Genomic DNA, 20,780 nt, shown 5'->3' with positions numbered 1-20,780 from the left:
CTTGATGTCCACTACAGTGATGCAAGCTGGCCAGCCCACCACTACTGTTTCAAGTCAGATATCAGAAATGCAGTGAGCAATATTCCAAGCAGTGAGCTAGGAATCTCATACTTTTTGATCAGTATAGCACCAAAAAAGACCCCCCCAAAGCAAAAAAGGCAATAAGGCTATGTGTCTGCAGGTATGATCAAAGTACACAGGTCTGTGTTTACTGCCTTGCATTTTTTTCTCATCTGCCTTCTGACATATGTGAATTCGGGGCCAGGAAGCTTACACTCAGTAATTGGCAGCTGTATTTTAACTGCAGGTCTGCATGTTTCGGTAGGGAGGAAAAAAAAAATGTTGAGATGCCTGTCTACAGGATGGGCAGGTATCACTGCCCACTTTTAAACCTGTTGAAGGAGACAGAGTAAGTCATAGAAAGTCACGGAAAATGGAGCAACTCTAAAAAATTTCTACATCCTATGCCTACTGAAGTGTACCTAATTTGACTTTCGACTTCCCAGTGCATAAATGGCCTTGGCTCCTACCACTCCCACTTCTGGATCCCTCACCTCATTGAGGCTTATTGCAAATACCACCCCCCTTCTAACCTGGAAAGAACTTCAAGGGAACAGCTCACACATCTTCCTAAGTTGGAATAATTAATATATATTGTAGGAGGAGGCCATTTGGAGCCAGTAATCAAGTGAAGAAGTAAACCAGTGTTCACAAGAACTGGATCAATCAGGTTCCAAATAAGCTTTTTTTTTTTTTTCCCCCTAAGCATTTTCCCTCAGTTCCTGATGAATAACCTTCTGCTCTTAGGATGCCTGAGACTTGCCCTTTTGATAGCCTCAGATGTGCTTGTTTTCTCAGTGCATTTAAATTTGATCACAGGCGGGGGCTGGCTGTCTTCTATGGCTTCCCCCAAGAATGTGAATCTGTGATGTATGTTTAATGTTTTCCCTCTGTCACAGAGATAAATGTCATCGGTAATTCTGATTGGCAGGCCCGATGTTTAAGGCTTGTGGAATTATGTGAGTCCCAGGGCCACAGGAATTGTTCTTCATTCAGATACCTACAAAGCATAATTAAGTGGATTAATGATGTGGGATTCTAGAAGCAATATAGTTTTGTAAAAATTTGGAGCAGCTTTCCCTTCCTCCATTTCTACTAATTTTATCATTCTTTTTTCCCCCTTCGCTTTTTTGATTTGTGATTTTTGCTGTCAGCCCTCAAAACCTCTATAAGCTTATTATGATATTTCCTTGCACTGAATGTCTCATTTGGCCCCTCTCGTTGCTACCCCTTGGTTGATTTCCTCTCCTCAGTATCCAGAGGCCCCCTTGTGCTTCTCAGATTAAATCTTCCACTCTTGTCATTGTCTTCCTCACTTTGCTTAATTAGATAATTTCAGAGACAGCTTTGAAGGCCCTAGGTGTTACTCCAGTGCTAAATGGGATAGTTATAATTATTATCTGGAAGACTGGCATCAACATCATCAGCTTCTCTCTTCTTTTCCCTGTCCTAGTCATCTGGGTATGAATAATGAAAACAGTCTTTTCTTAAATGGAAAAATTATAATACAGTTAAGTTCTTTTCCCTAAGTTGCCTGTTAATGGAAATTGAGGCATATCTGTGTCCTTTTGGCCTGCATAAAGGAATAGGGATGGTTAAGACATGGTAATACGTATTGTGAATGATCAACGTCTTTGATTTTTTTTTAATGATTTCTGTTTTTATTACCAAACCAACAGAAACTTGTTGTAGAGAATTTGGATAATTCAGAAAAGCACACAGATAAAAAGACATATCATGTGTGTTTTCACCTTACAAATTTTGTATGTACGTATGTGTGTATGGGTTTATTATATTGATATTAACTTATTTTTACACACAAAAAGGGTCAACCTGAACATTTTTTCTAACTTACATATTAAGCTTAATGCATTGTAGACATTTAAATTAATTTTTTTTACATGAACATGACCATAGAGCCCCCCTTTATACAGATTTAACTAGTCCCCTATAAACAAGTATTTGGGTTCCAATCAGTAATTAGTCCAACAATTAATTGTACTAGTATAAACAATGCTGCAATCAACATCCTTTATGCAAAGCCATGATAGTTTTTTTTAAATAATTATTTCTTCAACAAAAATTTCTGAAGTTAGATTTGCTGTTTAAAGACATGAAATTTTAGTGAGCATTAGGTATACAGGAAAACACCCACCCAAAATTGAACTAACTCATGCTGTTGTCTTGGTTTGGGTTAGAAGAGAACACTCCATGTCAAAGAAGCTCTTTCCTGGTCTTTGCTTTCCTTGGACAACAAACACAGGACTAGTTTTTTTTCTGGTTACATATATTTTGGAAACGTCAGAGATCATGACCTTTCCTCCCTTCTAAAACTCCCTTCTAGCACTCAGTTTTGCGGTTTAATATGTCAGAGCAGAGTTCCAAAAACCATGATTAGTCTGCATCTAACTTAGTTCTATTTATCTTCTCTCAATTTTTTTCTTTCTTTTTTTAATATCAGTTTGGTATACATTTGCCTTTCCAAGTGTTGTTAGAAAGCAACTTTTCTCTTGTTTTACATGTGATTCATGTTTTCATTAGAATCCTTAATGTATTCAAATATTCTTCTCTTTTTACCTAACAATATAATATATATTGTCTATGGGATATCATTTAAACTCCCTTGCAAAATCTGTTTATAAAAGCAAGACCTATTTGTTCAGGGAAGTTAACATTCTGACTCAAAGGGAAAATACCTGAGGGTCTCAGAGTGATCTACCTATGTGTGTCTAGGCTGAATTCTGAAGTAGAATTCTGACATCTCTAGACCCAGATGTTCTATAAACCAAACAGTGGACTGGATGAGCTCATATCCATAAACAGAGAACTCTAACAAATATGAGGTCACTATGGCATAGGGGGTAAAAGCAAAAATGGACAGCTTTAGAACCAGTCTTACCTCAAAGTCCCATTTTCCTTTTCATTATAATGGAGAGACACTAATATTTATTTAGAGAATCACTATGATGGTTAAATGAGCTGATATGCTTTCAAGTGCTTTATAGGGTGCTTGGCAGTTAAATTATATCTCAGTGTATGATCATGGAGGAAAAGATATTTTAAGAAGCAGATAAAGTCTATATTAAGTGAATTTGTACTGGAAATGCATGAAAGGAGTATAAGAACAGATTCTCCTAATATAGACATCGAGGATATAATATCCCCTTTTTTTCTTTACTATAAAAAGTGCTATGAAGAATCTAGAACCTTCCTAAACTCAATTTTAACCAATTAGCAGCAGAACTTCTTTACTTCTTATAGAACCATGCCCCCCCATCTGAGAATCTAATAAAGCTTTGAATTCTCAATAGAAATATGCACATTCGTGTCACATTTTGCCACCCGCCTATACCAGGTGAAAACTGCCCCCAAACATAAAGATTGTAAGCCATACTTTGATTTATCTGAACAAAGAAAGGAGCGGTTATGGCCATCTTGGGGCTGCAGATGGATATACCTGACTTCTGAGCTAGAGATTCTAATCATTACCATATATGCTGGATACATACGGTATCTATGCCCTTGAGCACTCATAACATAGAAAGGAAGACAAAATCAAGAAATAAATAAGTACGGTGCAGTGTGGCAAATGTGACAATAAGTGCATGTACTGAAAGGAATGATTTCATGGGGGTGGGGTACAAACCTCACAAAAACAACTCCTACTTCCTCTGATTCACAAGTACAGCAGTGGTCCCAGGGTCTTTCAGAATCTTGGGAGATTCAATGGACCACGTGGCATTCATTGTGTCAAAATTGAAGTCCCAGATTAGAGGGAACTCACAGAATCATATTCTGTCCCTCTAAGTCCATCCCCCTTCTCTATAGGAGTTCCATGGAGCAAGGGAGTGTGGGTGAATGGAAGCTTAGCAGAAGACATGCCTTCACCCTTTGCTTGGCACGTGTGAGCTCATCTGTAATATACTAAAATGTCTGTGATTCCCCCACCAAACCTTGAAATCTCTGAATTCTTGATTCCCAAATATCCAGAGGAGGGAATGGACACACTTCACCTTGCACATACAGCCTTGTTTATGGAGGGCTCTAATAGTGTTCCAGCCCTGCTTATTCAACGAAGGGTTCTAACTTGTATGTCATCCTTGCTCAGGGGCCATGCTAATCCTCTCTGTATCCTTCCAATTTTAGTATATGTGCCGCTGAAGTGAGCACAAAGGGCTCTAGCTTGGACAAGCAAGAAAGAAAGGGTACTAAGAAAATGGTCTGATCATTCAGTTACACTCAAGTTATATGGGAGCAAAATTAGGGTGATTTCTCCTACTTCCAACAGCATTGCTAACTCCATTTGCGTAAGACCATTGCTGACTAGTAGTTTCCCTTACACACACCTAAATTCCAATCATTGCCTTAGCACCTGCCAGCCTTGGGCACATTACATAATAAGTTAACATGTACTGAATGCTGACTGTATCTGTGGTAGTGTCCTTAGTGTTTTACATATGTGGACTTGGCCCACCCTCCCAATGTTGTGAAGAAGAAATAATAATAATAATAATAATATCATTAGATGTTGCTCAGGATCACACAGCAAGTGGGTGGAGCTGGAAACAGAGTCCAGGTTATTAGCTCCAAAACTCATTCCCTCATGCACAAGGCCATGGTACCTCCAGAAGAGCAGGTCAGTTTCAACGTTTGTAAAAATGGGATGATGCTGACCATTCTTCAGGGCAATGGTAGGATTAAATAGATCGGTTTTGGCAATCAAACAGTATCAAATAATAGGGTCCCTGCCCATGAAGGGAATCTTTTTGGAAGAATCCACAGGTGTGGAAGTCAGGCTGGCCACCGATAGTGCACTGTCTCACACCCCTGATCATGGCAAGTGAATCCACAGTGCTTTTTATTTATTCTCTTTTTCTCATCTTTCTGCCTTCTGTTCTCTTCTATACTACTTGCAAGTATCTGTTTAAGTTAGTTAAGATGATGGCATTTCATTTTCTTGTGGTCTTCATTTCTGGCTATGTGGATCATTTTTAGTCAACAAATGAGTTGGCTTTCCCAAAACCGCCTGGGTTGACATTTTTCGTTTGAATTGCAATATGTTCTTCCAAAGGTGAATGATCAGAAACTATTGTCTACAAGTCAACAATACACTCAGAGGCAGAGAGCCAATACAGTTTTCTTTGTTGCTTTAATTACTGTGTGTGCTTAGGTTTTTCGGATTGTTATTATTCTTGTAGAAAGGAATTGAATGCACATAAGTAACTCTTCCATAAACATTGTTTGAGCCCTGCATAAGGCAAGGCTAGCCCTGAGCTAAAAGCAAGGGACTAACGGATAAATCAAAACTGGGCTTAGATCCTAGCATGGGGCAGGTAGTAGGGGAAAGACAACAGGCTGAGAAAGATACATAAGACAAAGAGCTACCATCCATTAGAAAGGTGAAGGTAATGGGCTGTGGTGGCTTAAAGAGGAGAGAGATTGCTTCCATCAGGAATGATCATGGAGGGCTTTCTAAAGTTGGTGGCAATTGAATGGGACCTTGAAGGACATAGAGAATGTGGACTATGGTTGGTAAACCAGAAAGGGTGAAGGACATCCCAGTTTTGCAGAACATATCTGGAGAGTAGCATATGATTATAGAGACTTTAAGAAGAAGGTTAATTTTTTTAAAGAAAAAAATGACCTCATTTGCTGAGGAAATAAATAGGGAATTAATCAGATTAACAGCTCTGAACTCATTTCTCACCATTCTTCTCTGGCTCACAATTCCTCCAACACACTACTGCCTCAGGGCCTTTGCACTTGCCATTCCCTCTGATCTGAACATTTTTCCTAGATTTTTGCTCAGCCAGTTCTGTTTTGTCTTTCACATCTCAGTTCAAACAACCCCTCTTAGCAAGAGCCTGACCTCTGTGATGTGGTTGCCCTCCCTCACCCCTGTTCATGCCACCCCCTCATCTACCCACACACATACACCTCCTCAGCAGTCACTTACTATGACAGCATCCTTGTTTGTTAAATAGCAGTTTCCATACTGTCTTGTTTAATACTCCATGCCTGGCACAGAGAATCTCGACTCCAGTATATTCCTAACCCATGTAGCTACATCACATCAAAATACTAGTTTTCAGGCAATCCTAGAGAGCTGAAACTCTTGATTTTTCCTTCCATAAAAATGGATGTGAAAATGCTTACTTCCCTTTAAGCAGTGGTTCTCAGCCTGGTGCACGTTAGAATCACTTTGGAGCTTTTGAAACCCCAGATAATTGAGCCTTAATCCAGAATAATTAAGCCCGAATCTCTGCAGGTGAGGCCCAGGCCATGTCAATATATTGCTCCCTAGCTGGTTCTTGTGGACAGTCCCAATTGAGAACCAATGCTTTGGAAGGAGAATGCAAGAGCAGGCACCTTCACTGCTGATAGTTCCCTTCCCTGCCTGCTCTGGCAGGGTGGGGGTAAGTAGCAGGATCAGGGGCACCAGATTAGCCAGGTCCCAAACAAAGATACACAATCTGGAAAGCAGAAGCAATATGCACTTACTTCATTCCTTCATTCCTTCATTCCACAGAGGGTTAAGGCATGTCTGCCTTGTGCCAGGCGCTCTCCCAAAAGGGTTCAGAGTTGAGTGAACTAGACAGAGTGGTCGGCATTCTACCCTTTAGGTCCCATAAAATGCTAACCTTCTCTTGGAGACAACACTGCTTGACTTCAGGGTTTGGTCGTGAACCAAGTAAGATGTTCTAATTAGAAGTCCAAAGGAATCTTTCCTCACATCTTCACTTAACCAATGATGTTACTTCCTAGAGTTCAGTAGCATGTTCTAGAAGTGCCATTCCTTTCAGAATATGATTCAGACTCATTGCCAGCATTTGTTTCTCCAGAGGCAATCAGGAAATCCTTCTCAAAAAAGGACAAGTTTGACAGGACCTTGAAAAAAATGGGTGATTTCAGTCGGCAGAAATGGGGGCCAAGGCATTCCAGACAGAGGGGACACTGGAGTAAAGCCAGGCAGAATAGTAGCCGCAAATAATTTGGGAAGATGAGATTACAGGGCACTATGAAAAAAAAATCTATGGGCTTTACTGGAAAACTTACGTAGCACTTCCTATTTGCCTGCTTTCATGTATTGTGTCCATGTCCTCACAGAGAGGAGCTTCAGGAAGGTATTTCTGTTTCCAAACAACCAATCTCAAATCCTTTTTCTTTCTATAACAAAAATATCTGGAAAACCCCATCCTGTCATTTCCATTGTAAGCACACAAACAGCAATCAACTGCTGCCCTAGATTTGCATTAAAAGGATGCCTGACCTTGATTAAAAACTCCAGTAGGCATCTGGGTGGCTCAGTCAGTTAAGCAACTGCCTTCAACTCAGGTCATGATCCCGGAATCCCAAGATCAAGCCCCACATTGGGCTCCCTGCTCAGCAGGGAGTCTGCTTCTCCCTCTGCCCCTCACCCTGCTCGTGTTCTCTCTCTCTCTCTCTCTCTCAAATAAATAAATAAGCAAACAAACAAACAAATAAATAAATAAAATCTTCAGAACAAAACAAAACTCAGAGAATGATGGCATTGCTTGCCAGAGTCCTGAGCAGCACTGTAGATAGAGACGTGCTCTCTATCAGCACCAAAAATCCAAATAAATCTACCCTCAGAACTATCAAAAGCCCAGCCAAAGCAAAAAGGCTCTTGATGCAGTCCTTCATCTCAAGAGCGAAAGTATCCTTGAAAAGAGATTTTCCCTGATAGCCAAGTGCATAAGCCTTTCTACTCCCTCTCCCCAGCAACCTCCTAATGGGTAATTAATGTCCTTTGCATGGCAATATCCTGCTACTTTGCAGTATTTTGCCCCCCATGTGTGAAGCTCACGACCTCAGTGTCCATTTTTAAAAGTAAATATGATTTAATGTGGCACTCTATCTTCCCAATGCACTTCAGAGTTAACATCCTACTTAATTTTGTCAAAGGTCTTTGTCTTGAGTTACAGCCTGGAAGAGAAGATTCTAGGGAGGGCTTTCTGATATTAAATAATGCATAGAGAAATGAACCACCCTTCCCAGTGGTTCAGAAGCTCTTGCTGTTCCCTAGCTCCCTTCCTACATGCTAATATCTGATTTTGATTTTGAGAAAACATCCACTTGGAAGCTAACAGCAGGAGAGAAATATCCTCTCCCTACCCTCCCTCTCTTTCTCTCTGAATTAAAAAAAAAAAATCCATGGAGTCTCCATCTTGATCTCCCTTTGTCATTAACATCCCATTTTAAACCAAAGTGTGTTTCACATAATGTTAATGGCTGTTACACAACCTCAATTTGGAGCCAAATAAACTTTTGGGAAAATGGAGTTAAACAGTTAAGTAGGTATATTTACTGAGGTCAGGTAATAAAGCCTTTAATGGTGACTCTGCACTATTAATATTCAAGAAGGCTGTGTAATTTGTAGCATTTCCCAAATTAAGTGTTTCCATGGAACCCTTTTTTGATGTAGTGTCTGGAGAGATATGAGTTCATCAACTAGTGTTGAAATAGCAAAAAGAGGCCTGTCTCTGTGACAGATGCTCAGATGTTCCCCAGAAATTGCAACTCCCAGGAGAGTTATGATTGTTGACTGAAAAACCACTAGGTAGGTCAAGTCACAGGAGTTGTGTTCAACTGGGAGGAGAGGTAGGAGATCTCCCCACAATTTCCAGTCCACCTTCTCTCTAATTTTCTCATGTATATAATGGGGAGTAATAATACCTGCCTCTCAGAATCGTTAATATAATTGTTCAGATGACTAATGCTCAGCAATATAGCAGAAGGAAGGGAAGCATGCATCCAATTAACAGTAGCTGGTATCCCAAGGTCCTCTAGGAGAGTGTTTCTCAAATTTTACCGTGAGCATAATCTCACTGGAGTTTGTTACAATGAAGATTCTGATTCAAGAGGTCTGGGATGGGGCCTGAGATTCTTTGATCCAATGCTCCTAGTTTGAGGACCATAATTTGAGAAGCAAGCCTTTCAGAGATACAAAATGAACCAAAAAAGTCTCTACTTTTAAAGTAATAATATGAAGAGAAATTAGACATGCAGTGAGCTAGCTCAATGGCAAGCAGAGGCTGGTACAAAGAAACGACTTGGGAGGACAAGGTTATTCTCACTCACACTAAGTCACACTTGTTCTCAAGGGGAGTCAAAGCTGACTTTGAATGATGAGCAAGCCAGGATCCTGGGTCCTGGCTGTGCCAGAAAGAAAACACATTCATGGAGGTAGGAAAGCATATAGCTAACTTAGAACATGCACATAGTTCTAGGGAGCCCCGAGCCTAATGGTGAAGAGGAGACAGGTGTACAGGGGTCCATGAACCTGCGTGTCTGTGTCGCAGGTGTCAACAAAGCACAGGATATGAGAGTGATAAGCAAATGTATTAGTTTCCCAGAGCTGCTGTAACAAAATCCCACACACTGAGTGGATTCAAACAAAAGAAGTTTATTATCTTCTGTATAATCTGGAGTCTAGGTGTCTGAGATCCAGCAGGACCATGCTCCCTCTGAAAACTGAAGGGGAATCATTCCTTGCCTCTTCCTAGTTTCTGGTGGTTGCTGGCAGTCTTCGGCATTCCTTGGCTTTCAGCTGCCTCACTCCAGCCTCTACTGCCCTCACCCTGCGGTGTTCTCCCTGTGTGTCTCTGTTTTCATGTGGTCATCTTCTTATAAGGACACCAGGCCATGCTGGATTAGGGGCCCACCCTACTCCAGGATGACCTCATCTTAACTAGTTTCCAAATAAGGTCACATTCTGAGGTACTGGCAGTTAGGACTCCAACATATATATTTTTGGAGGACCCTATCCAACACATAATAGCAAATCCATATGCACTCTTTGGGCCCAAGCAATTTCCTGTGCCCTATCAGATAAACTTCAAAAGTAGCCTTTTCCCCAATAAGCATTGGGAACAAGTAAAGGGTCATAGGTCTGAAGACTCTCTGCCTTTTCCATGTTCACCATTTCCCATGTATGACAAAGGTCTTTAGGACATTCTGAGGGATCACAGAACTGAGCAGAAAATTCGGGACGCTGATGTTGGAAAAGTAGGGCAGCATTATAATTCCTAATGAAGCCTTCTTTCCTTTTTCTGCCTATTTCTAGAGGAGTGTTATGTCATTCCCAAGGAGCTTCTGGGAATGTGAGCCCCTCTAGGTTCCTCACTAGGATGTGCACACACATCAGGGTTCAATAAACCAAGGATTTCCAATGTCTTTCTCCCCAGGTCAATAAGAAGCAGTGACCTTCCATTCTTTCTCTTTTCTCTTGCCCAGTGGAAGACTAATGTAAACACTGTCCAGAATGTGAATTTTGTAGGCAGGCGGAGGGGTCATTGGGCAACTTATTTGATCAAATTGAACCACTCTCTTAAAAAAAAAAAAACACGAAACTTTTAAAAAATAAGTGGCTTTTCCTCTTTCAATTTTATTCTCTCTGGCTGGATAGATGAATTCATTGTCACCTAGGTACACAACACTTTGTGTTCCAAATAACGCTGCTCCCTCACATCTTAGAGGTTACCAGCATGAAAGGAACATTTCACGCAAAATCCCTACAAGTATGGCCACGAGCAGTAATAAGTTTTTCAAGCCTGTTCTGTCAGACTGATTGTCCGTCCTAGATTAATTCAGAACACCCTTTCTCTGCTAAAATGAAGAAGAAATTTGGCTTCACTATGTGGGCAGGAAAAAAGGAAGATGTGGACATAAAAGAATATGAAATGAGTATCTTTTTCAAGGCAGCTGAAAACAACTTGCAGGTTCTATCCTTGCTACTGTCTCCATTTAAAGAAAATAAGCCCAAGCAGCTCTAGGAGCTGGTAGTTAATTTTAAACCATATTTAAAGCTTGCTAAGAAACACGGTGGCCCCAATATAGGCCATGGTCAGTTGTCATTTAGTCCCACTGACTAAAAAGATGCAAACACCAGGCCCCAGACATGTTAGGCATAGACCAGCAAGATTTGACATCCATATTTACTCCGTCCTGTCCTAAGCAATTTAGTACATTGCCCAAGAAGACATAAACCTTGGAAATGGTAATATGCCATGCTAAGAGAAAATAAACTAACTTCTACAGGTCAGGCTTAATTTTGCAAACTCCATCTCATGGAGATAATTGGCCACTGGGCACTTACAGGAGGATTAGTTAGCTTGAAATTTCATCTCCTCCCCTGAAATCTTCCCCAATCCTTCCAGCCTGAATTAATCTTCCCTCCTTTGTGCTCCTCAAGCACTTGATCTGTACCTCAATTATAGCTCTTATCACACTCTCTATGGCATTACTGTTATTTCTGTGGGCTTTATCTCCCCTAGTAGACTCCAGGCTGTCTAGGGAACAAGACTCTGTCTTAGTCATTTTTGTATTTCTAGTATCTAGGACAGGGCATGGCAGGTCCTCAATAGATATTTATTGAATAACTGAAGGATGGAAGTGGAAGAAGGATTTTGTGATTTTCTCTATCATTATCAAATGTCACTTTCTCCTATCCTACAAGGTCTTAATAAATCCTTTGAAGGAGAGTTCTGGAACACTTTAAGAGATTCTGGGACTTAAAAGGAATAGGAGAATTTCAAGAGAATTTAAGGGTGAGCATTTGGGGGAGATTAAAGAGGTCAACAAATACATATGGAAAACTCACTTGTGGAGCCTACTTCTTTTGGAGGGTCTGGGAATGGGCAGGGCTGGAGACAGACTGTATCACTGAGAGTTCTTGAAATTGCAAGTAACAGAAACTGCCTTTGAGTAACAAAAATGCAGTCATTTATTGGAAGCACATAGAAAAGAAAGGGAACACTCAGGAACCGGACTTAAAAAATACAGGAAATGGGGCAGTTCAAGGCACATATGCAGTAAAAATGAAGGAATGGCTTTAATTCATAGTTCAGTCCATGTGTTGCTATAGGCATGATTCAATTCAGCCCTTCATTCCATCCTTACATCATGTCATTCAAGGTCCAAAATCCAGAAAAATAATCTAGTTGGTCTAAGTTGAGTCATATATATTACCTCTTGGCTTGGGAATGTCCCTTCTGTAGAAGAAGGACAATCCCCCAAAAGATGTGATTCCCCAAAAGAAATCAAGGTGTTATTAGCAGAAGAAGGAAAAACGAGTGCTTGACAACCAAAATGCAGCTGATGTCTACTATGGTCTTCCCTTAGAAAATATCCACATTAGGAAACTTCTTTAAGAAATAAAACTATGTTATAACTAGTGGGAAAGATGAGACACTAGAAAACTTTTATTTATCAGTAAATTAGAGCTGAAATTCAAGTACAGCACATTTGGATGTGTGCTGTCAAATATTTTATCCACCATGCTTATTGCCCACGTATTTTAGTTTTTTTACCCTGTTAAATTGCTTAGAAAGCCATCTTTTTAATAGAAAGATGAAATGAACAGCCTTGGAAGAAGTCAGCAAATAATGACTAAATCAGAAATTAACTGAATTTCTGCCAACCCATTTTTCTGCTTTTTCATGTGAGTATGGAACAAAGTTATAGCTAGGAGGAAAAATTAACAATTTTTTGGTGAACTATCTCTAGGAATTACTTATTGTCCTTTTCTAGTTTCTCACTTTAACACCGGAAAATTACATTTTGTCAACAGATACTTTTGAACATTTCCTACTAATACTAATGGCTAAGGCTTTTTTTAAAAGTAGTTTCTGAGAGAATATGACAAATCTCAATACTTTCCTTATTGTTCCGGTACAAGATGTTATACCTAATAATGGTTTATTAGTCTAAGCCTTTTAAATTCTTCTGTGTATCAGATGCTCTACTAAAATCTTTACATGTGTTTCTCATTTAATATTTATAAGAACTCAATGAGTGTATACTCTTGGTATTAGGAAACTAGGAGTCAAAGAAATTATGTAACTTCCCCAAGGGTGCACAGCCAGTAAATGGCAGACGTAAAGTAAAATACATAAAATATTGATGTGGAAGATGAATACACTATACATACATTCATATATACAGTTACAGACATGGTTATTAACCTTAGAAATTAATTTCTGAAGCGTTTAGATTACCTATCCTTACAAAGGGTAGGTCCTCAATAAATGCATATTAAAGGCAGGAATTTATAACGTGATTCTAAAAATATAACTTCCAGGAAATTTTTGTGGGTGAGGAAAAAGATCCATCAGTATAAAAGAACTTTTTAAATAGAATATGATGACCTGTTATTCCAACTCTGAAAATGATTTTCAGTTATTAAATTCAGATGGAAAAATAATTGATTAATTTTTTTTGACCCTTGGGTCTTTTTTTCCTCTTGAATAGCTTATTAAAGGCAGTGGTGGAATGTATTTCTCTGTCTATTTTTAAAAATCAGAAGAAAATGTGGTGGGTATTGGCATACAGGTAAACATATAGACCAATGAAATAGAATTGAGAATACAGAAATAAACCTTGACATATACGATCAGTTGGTTTTCAACAAGGGTGCCAGCCATAGTAATGAAGAAAAAAATAATCTTTTCAACAAATGGTGCAGAGACAACTGAATACCTGCATGCAAAAGAATGAAGTTGGACCCCTACCTCACACTGTATATAAAAGTTAACTCAAAACAGATCATAGACCATGTAAAATCTAAAACTGCAAAACTCTTAGAAGAAACCATAGGAATAAATCTTTATGTACTTTAATCAGGCAGTGGTTTCCTAGATATAACATTGACAGCATAAGCAATTCAAAATAGATAAATTGGATTCCATCAAAATTTTAGAAAACTTCTCTGTTTTAGAGGACACTATCAAAAAAGTGGGAAGAAATAAAATTTGAATAACTTAGATATGTATAGTATCTGACAAAAGTAGTAACTGATACCTCTTATTCTATTTAATGAATTATATAATGATCAGATTGAACAACATAGCCTTGAGTCAAAAACATCGTGATATAATAAAGAATTGAGTGATTTTTCTACTGTGATTCATAACTTGTTCAGGAAAGAAGTTCAAAATTAGAGTCTCATAATTATTTTTTGAGTACTGTATCATCTTTGGCATAAATGTATGACTCTTAAATATGATTATTTTGAAAAACAAAAACATTTATTTGAAGCTTAAAAATAAATGAAATGAAAGTGAAAAGACAACCCACAGAATGGGAGAAAAATCTTCTAACTCACCTATTCAAAAAAGGACCGTATCTAACATATATAAAGAACTCTAATGACATATAGAGAGAGAGAAATCTCTCTCTACAAAACTCTCTCTATATAAAGAACTCTAACCACAACAAGAAGACATCTTAGTTTTAAAATGAGCAAAGGACTTAAATAAACATTATTCCAAAGAAGTCATACAGATAACCAAAAAGCACATGGAAATATGCTCAAGATCACTAGTCATTAGGGAAATGCAAATCAAAATTACAATGAGCTATCACTTCAACTCCATTAGGATGGCTGAAATAAAAAAGACAAACAATAACAAATATTGACAAGGATGTGGAAAAATTGGATCTCTCATACATTTGCTGGTGGAATTGTTAATAGTGCATCCACTTTGGAAGACAGTTTAGCAATTTCTCCAAATGTTAAACATATGATTATGTTAATGTTAAGCCATATGATCCAGCAATTACACTCCTAGGTGTATATCTAAGAGAAATGAAAACATACATACACACAAAAACCTATACACAAATGTTCCTAGCAGCATTATTCATTATAGCTCAAAAGTGGAAACAACCCAAATGTCCACCAACCAATAAATGGATAAACAAAGAGGTATAGCCATATGATGGAATATTATTCAGCAATATAGAAGGAGTGACATGTTCAACAACATGGATGAACCTTGAAAACATTATGCTAAGTCAAACAAGCCAGTCACAAAATGCCACATATTGTATAATACCATAAATATCTATAATGCACAAATTCATAAAAACAAAGTAGATTAGTAGCTTCCAGGGGTTAAGGGATGGGGGGGAATGGAGTGTGACTGCTAATGGGTGTAAGACTTCTTTTTGGGGTGATAAAAATGTTCTGAAATTAGATAGTAGGTGTAGGTTGCTGTGTGAATATACTAACTTCTGTAAATACACTAAAAACCACTGAACTGTACCCTTCAAAAGGATGAACTTCAAGGTAGTATATTATGGTTAATTATATTTCAATAAAGCTGTTGCTTAACCATAAAAACTATGGTCAGCTATTATCTCTCTGAGATGGTAAGTTTGAGGAATGACTTTATAGTTCCCCCAAACTTGCTATTTTCATACATTTCTATAACTATCCATGCACTCCATCCTTTGTATTCAAACTTCTACCCTCACTCCAATCCCCACTCTAACCCCTTTCCTGCTGTGCAAATGTCTTAATCATCTTTCGTGAATTGGCTCACAATTCATCTCTACTATGAAATCTCCCTGAATCCCTTATTCCACCTTGAGCTGCATTTATCTGAAGATTCAGTGGAACTCTATATACATCTTCATTCTAGCACAGATCATACTCCATGGTAATTATCTGTTTGTGTCTGTCTACCCATTAGTGTGTAAGCTCCTTGAAGCATTTATCCTTGTGTTTTGAGGCATGGCACAGTGTCTGGCACATGGTGCATACTTAGAAATGTTTATTGAATGAATGAATAAATGTTTAAAGACAGAAAACTAAAGAATATCTCCTAGTTGAAACATCCTATGATGTCAGGACATTTTCTTATTGTAGATAATGTCTTAGATTTAAATCTTAAATTCTGTTGTGTGTTGAATTTAAACTGTGGAAATCAATGCTATAATGAATAAATATTTGCCTTCTAGATATGAGATGCTAACTCAGTCCATAGGATAAGCTGAGCTTCCTAAGAGAAACAAGTAATTCTTGCCATATGGAATACTCTTGCACAATTAACAAGCTATATTGGAGGATCCTAAGACATTTCAATGGAGCATGTAGCCTTGGTTGTCAATAAACCCAAGATATTTTAAGGATTGAATCAGGGACTATTGTGGAGGGAAATAGAGCCTCTGGTTAATAAATTTTATCCAGATTACTGTCTTTCCAAAACAGTATCTCCCTGCTCAACTACTTAAGCTTACTGTGGTTTGAAACATCTGAATAAGATTATCATATGGACAAAAGGATTAAGAATTTACAATGAGTTTTGATCTGTAGGACTTCTTTGATGCACAAATCCAAATACTTAAGCAGTCGATGTCATCCAAGAGATAAGAAACCACCATCAGTAAAAAAAATGGACCCCAAAAAATTGCCTTTCAGAGTTTACATTATAGAAGGTAAGGAGATATAAGGGAAAATATAAGGGGGTAGTAATTCCAAGCAGAATGAATAATTAGTGTAAAGAGAATATATTTGGTGAATTGAAAGAGGCTGGGGTGACATAATGGACATTAGACAGCAGTATGATAATATTCCCTGTTGTAGATAAATTTTTGGTCACAATTCTGCATTCCCTTACCCCAACAGTATTTTGAAAAGCCACCTTTGCCTTAATCTCACAGAAACAGCACGTATTTCCTTGCCTCACTGATGTTGAGTTTGGCAAATGACTTGCTTTGGTCAATGGAAGGTGTGCAGAAGTGATGGTACGTCATTCCCAAACAAGAGCTTAATGGGCATGGTATGTCCCTTCTTGCCTTCCTATGTCTCTGTCATCAGCAAGAGAAGGCCTCCTTCTTGTAGATGTGCCCCCCTTTCCATCCTAAGCCCTGGAATGATCATGAATGAAGCAGAGCTACTGTAGCCACTGTATAGACACAGTGTAAGAATAGATAGTAATGGTTTTAAGTCACTGAGTTTGGCGGTGGCTTATTACACAGCATTATCATAGCAAGAGTTAACTGATACAGTCTTCAGTCCTAATCTTACACATTATTAGTATACCTTGCTATTGTTCACCTTTTTAAACATTGTCTTGTTCACTCTATAGTTGCCAAATCATTTCTGGAAATGGCAGGGTACTTGTAAATCATAAAACAAACAAAGCCTAGCTATCTGTATTTGGAAAGAATAAACCATTTGTTAAGTTGAAAGAAAGCAAAGGCCTTTTCTCTCTCTCTCTTTTACACTTCTGCTTCCACTTCTGTACCAGGACATCTGTTTTTTCAGTAACATAGTGTAAAGTTTTTGCATTATTGAAAAAAACGTACAACTCTCTAGTTGGTAGTTTATATTTTGGCATCTTTGTGTGTTAGTACAGTCATTCAATAGATGGGTGATTCCTCAACAAAGTAAAATCCACCAAGTAAAGTGTGAAGTCACTTTTATAAATAAACCCAATTTATGGCTCATTTTCACAAGTTAAAATTCTGAGGCTAAATTTTCCAAAAGAAGTTCAAGCTTTTGTGTATGTGTATCCCAAACTTGAACCTAATAGCAATGTAAATAGCAAATTAGTCTCACCAACTGTAGTGAGAAATAATGATAGAGCTTCCTTCTCTTGAATTTAAATACTAAAATTTTTCTCAAAATATATCATTTATTTACCAAATAGTTACTGGGTGTCAGGACACAAAACATGCCAAACAATACAGAGCTACAAAAAAGGGGGTGTGATCTGCCTTAAGTAAATATATCCTGAGAAATGACTTTCTTTGGGACCTGTTCTTAATTTGGATTCCCCCAAGGCAGACCTTAAGACAAAGACTTGGTACAGGGCATTTATGTGTGAGGTGATCCCAGGAGGCACAAGCAAAGAAGTGGGCAAGTTAGAAGAGAGAAATGCCGGAAAGAGAGAGAGGGGAAAGAAGGAGGGCAAGGAGGGAGAGAGGGAGAGAAGGAAAGGAAAGGAGAGGGAAGGGAAGGGAAGGGAGGGAGGGAGGGAGGAAGGGAGGAAGAGAAAAAGAGAAAGAAAGGAAGAAAAGGAAGAAAAGGAAGGAAGGAAGGGAGGAAGGGAGGGAGGAAGGGAGGGAGGGAGGGAGGGAGGGAGGGAGGAAGGAAGGAAGGAAGGAAGGAAGGAAGGAAGGAAGGAAGGAAGGAAGGAAGGAAGGAAGGAAGGAAGGAAGGAAGGAAATAAATCCAGCCACTATGGACAAGTGAGGCTCAGTCCTGCTGGGGATCCTCTGAGAAACTGGGGAATACACCCAAGAATCCTAAGACCGGAGAGCAGGGAGGCTGCGCATTTACCCGCTGACATTCATCCTCCAGTGTTTGAAGGCTACATCCAAGTGGTTAACTCCCATACACCTCCATCTGTGCCTAATTGCCACAGAGAAGGCTTCCTTGGACCAAAGGCCCTCAGAGAGGAGGGGTAAGGTGGGAGGTTTATCAACATCTGCAACAGCTGCCTCAAGTCAGGTGGGCCAAGGAAACAAGGTGCAGGGCATCTCCTGTGTCTGTTACAGGAGCACAACTCTTTATTCCAACAGGCATAACCATAGTCAATATTCGCTAAGCACTTTGTGCCAGGCACAATGCTAAGCCTTTTATGGTTATCATATTATTTAATCTTTGCAACAACCCTGTGAGGGAGATACTGTAACTATCATCCTCTACAGACAAGGAAACTAAGAAGTTTGCCAAGATGGCAAAGCCCATAACTGGTGGAGATTTGAATGTGAGCAGTCTGATTAAAGGGCCCTGCTCTAAATAACACTTTACTCATGAAGGGCAAGGCACAGAAAACCAAGGCAACAGTAACTTAAAGATGGGGAAAGTACTGAGTCATGTAATCCTCGGGGAAGCCTTCATGGAAGAAATACACCTGAGTAATACTTTAAGACTAATTAAGTAGAAAAGTGCAGAAAAAGAAATGAGCCTGTGCATGATAAGGTGGGGAAAGAGGAAGGTGGAAGGGGGCTGTAACATAATGGACATGAATTCAGCAAAATACCGTATTAGAGTTTACACAGAGTTGGTCCTTGTTCTAAGGATAGGCATATATATTACCGCATGTAGCTCTATGTTTGTTCATTCAACATATATGTATTGAGCCTCTGTGTCATACTTGGGATGGGAGATACAAAGATTAGAAAAATACGAAACGCATGATCTTCTAGGGAAGAGACCTACACGGTAGATCCATGTTGTTTCTGTTTTCTAGTACTGGAATCCTTTCAATGAAGAATCCGTTCAGTGATGTTTGTGTGGAGCGCCATCTCCTCTTACACCCTACACGTTTCCATATGCACTCACACATGAGCATGCACATACTCACACACATGCACACACACCCTAAGCACCTGACGACCACCTGACCAATTACAGCACCCATCCCCTTGGCCTCAGTAATTGGTTTAGATACGGACTCAGTGTCCTTATTTGGATTTTGCTATTGAAGCTGGGAGTTGGCTTCTGAAGATCAGGGATATACTGAGCTGGTAAGGTATGGGTGTGAGGCTGTCATCTTGCTCAACCATGCAGAGCAAGATTAAAGCCAAGCAGAGGCAAGCAGATTTGAGGAATGGACAGTGTCCTGCCAATATATTTTTTTAATTCTTGGGGTCAGCCTGACAGTAAACAAGAGATATATCTTATCTCAAATTTTTCTAGAAGAAACCCCCTTGATTGCACATGGAAGAAGAAAAGGAGATTGGTTAACTGAATTCTTCTTAACATGGCTTCTTATAAAAACTTGACCAACCAAAGATGCAGGGTTGCGATCTATTCTCCTAGTCAATCTGCTGGACACCAGGATGCCATGAATCCTTCCTACTGACCTGATGCATCTACAGGCCATCGGATCCACTGAATCTTTACATAAGTGGGATTCTGAAATAGTTGTGTAAATTTCAGATGGAAATTTGAATAGGTTAGTTTTTCTTTGATTGAAAGAGCCAAACCTATTGAGTACTAAATCCGGCTAATTATAATCCTCCTTTTATTAAACTCTCCCTCTTCTCACTCATTCTCCTAATCTACTTTGGTTCATGTTTCTTGGCTCCAGATCCAGACTATGAATGTTGGCATAGGTTGGCCAAATTTAAAATTTCTTTCACAAGATTTAGGAGCCAAGAGAAGCTAAACATAGAAATGCAAAGTTAAAAATACTTTCAGAAAAGCATGCTTTTGAATCAAGCAGCATATCGAGTGTCCTGATATAAAATAACTACCTTCTCAAGGGGGTACTTGGAATGAAAATTAAAAACTAGAGAAATGGTATGAGGTAGCAGCAAAGAGGGAGGGTAAATAGAAGAGAGAAGAAGAAATTGATTTTATCAAACTTTGATATGCCAGTGGGCATATTCTGGAGCTGATGCCTGTTCAAGATAAAGGATGAAATGGGCCTCTGTTTCTATCTGAGATGCTCCAGTCACTTGTAAAGCAGCTAGATTAAAGTCAGTTGAATCAATAAATACTTTTGAGCACCCGCAATGTGCAGGGACTGTGCTAGGTGCTAGGAACACAATAAGGAACTAGACTCTCTTTGTCTCTTTCTCCACATGTTTTCTTCTGTATTGGCCTCCTTATCCTGGAGTAGGGTCCAGTATGCCTATGTTCAATTTTTAAGCTCAGGAAATGAAACATGACAATTCATTATGTCTAGATCTGAAGCACAAACCTGAAAATCAAGGAACTGTTCAGAAAAGGAAAAACAGGTGCCAAGGAAGCAAAAATATCAGATGTCCACTACATGGGGATACCCAGACAACACCTGCTCCCCCTCTTGCAAATGTCCCCACCTGTAGGCCTCAGTATGTGACTCCCTTTTAGGGATGAGATAAAGGATGGAGAAGTAGTGTTTATAGTGGATAATCATTGCAATAGACCATGTAAGTCTGACCACTCTTGTCCTGCCTCTAGTCTGAGAGACCTT

General features: G+C 39.1%; 1 protein-coding gene and 1 non-coding gene across 2 annotated transcripts in view; one reads left to right on the top strand and one right to left on the bottom strand.

The window, feature by feature from the left end:
• The window catches only part of SYNPR (synaptoporin), a 306,624-nt gene that overhangs the window by 222,093 nt on the left and 63,751 nt on the right, over positions 1-20,780 (top strand). The window lies entirely within an intron of this gene.
• Positions 4,126-4,230, bottom strand: LOC114214691 (U6 spliceosomal RNA). Its single transcript, XR_015766875.1, has one exon. It is a non-coding gene; the product is annotated as a U6 spliceosomal RNA (small nuclear RNA).

Source organism: Eumetopias jubatus, unplaced genomic scaffold, assembly GCF_037043125.1.
Source record: "Eumetopias jubatus isolate StellerSeaLion01/CBP00866 unplaced genomic scaffold, mEumJub1_p1.0 scaffold_1, whole genome shotgun sequence".
NCBI lineage: Eukaryota > Metazoa > Chordata > Mammalia > Carnivora > Otariidae > Eumetopias > Eumetopias jubatus.
This window is presented reverse-complemented; position numbering and strand designations above follow the sequence as displayed.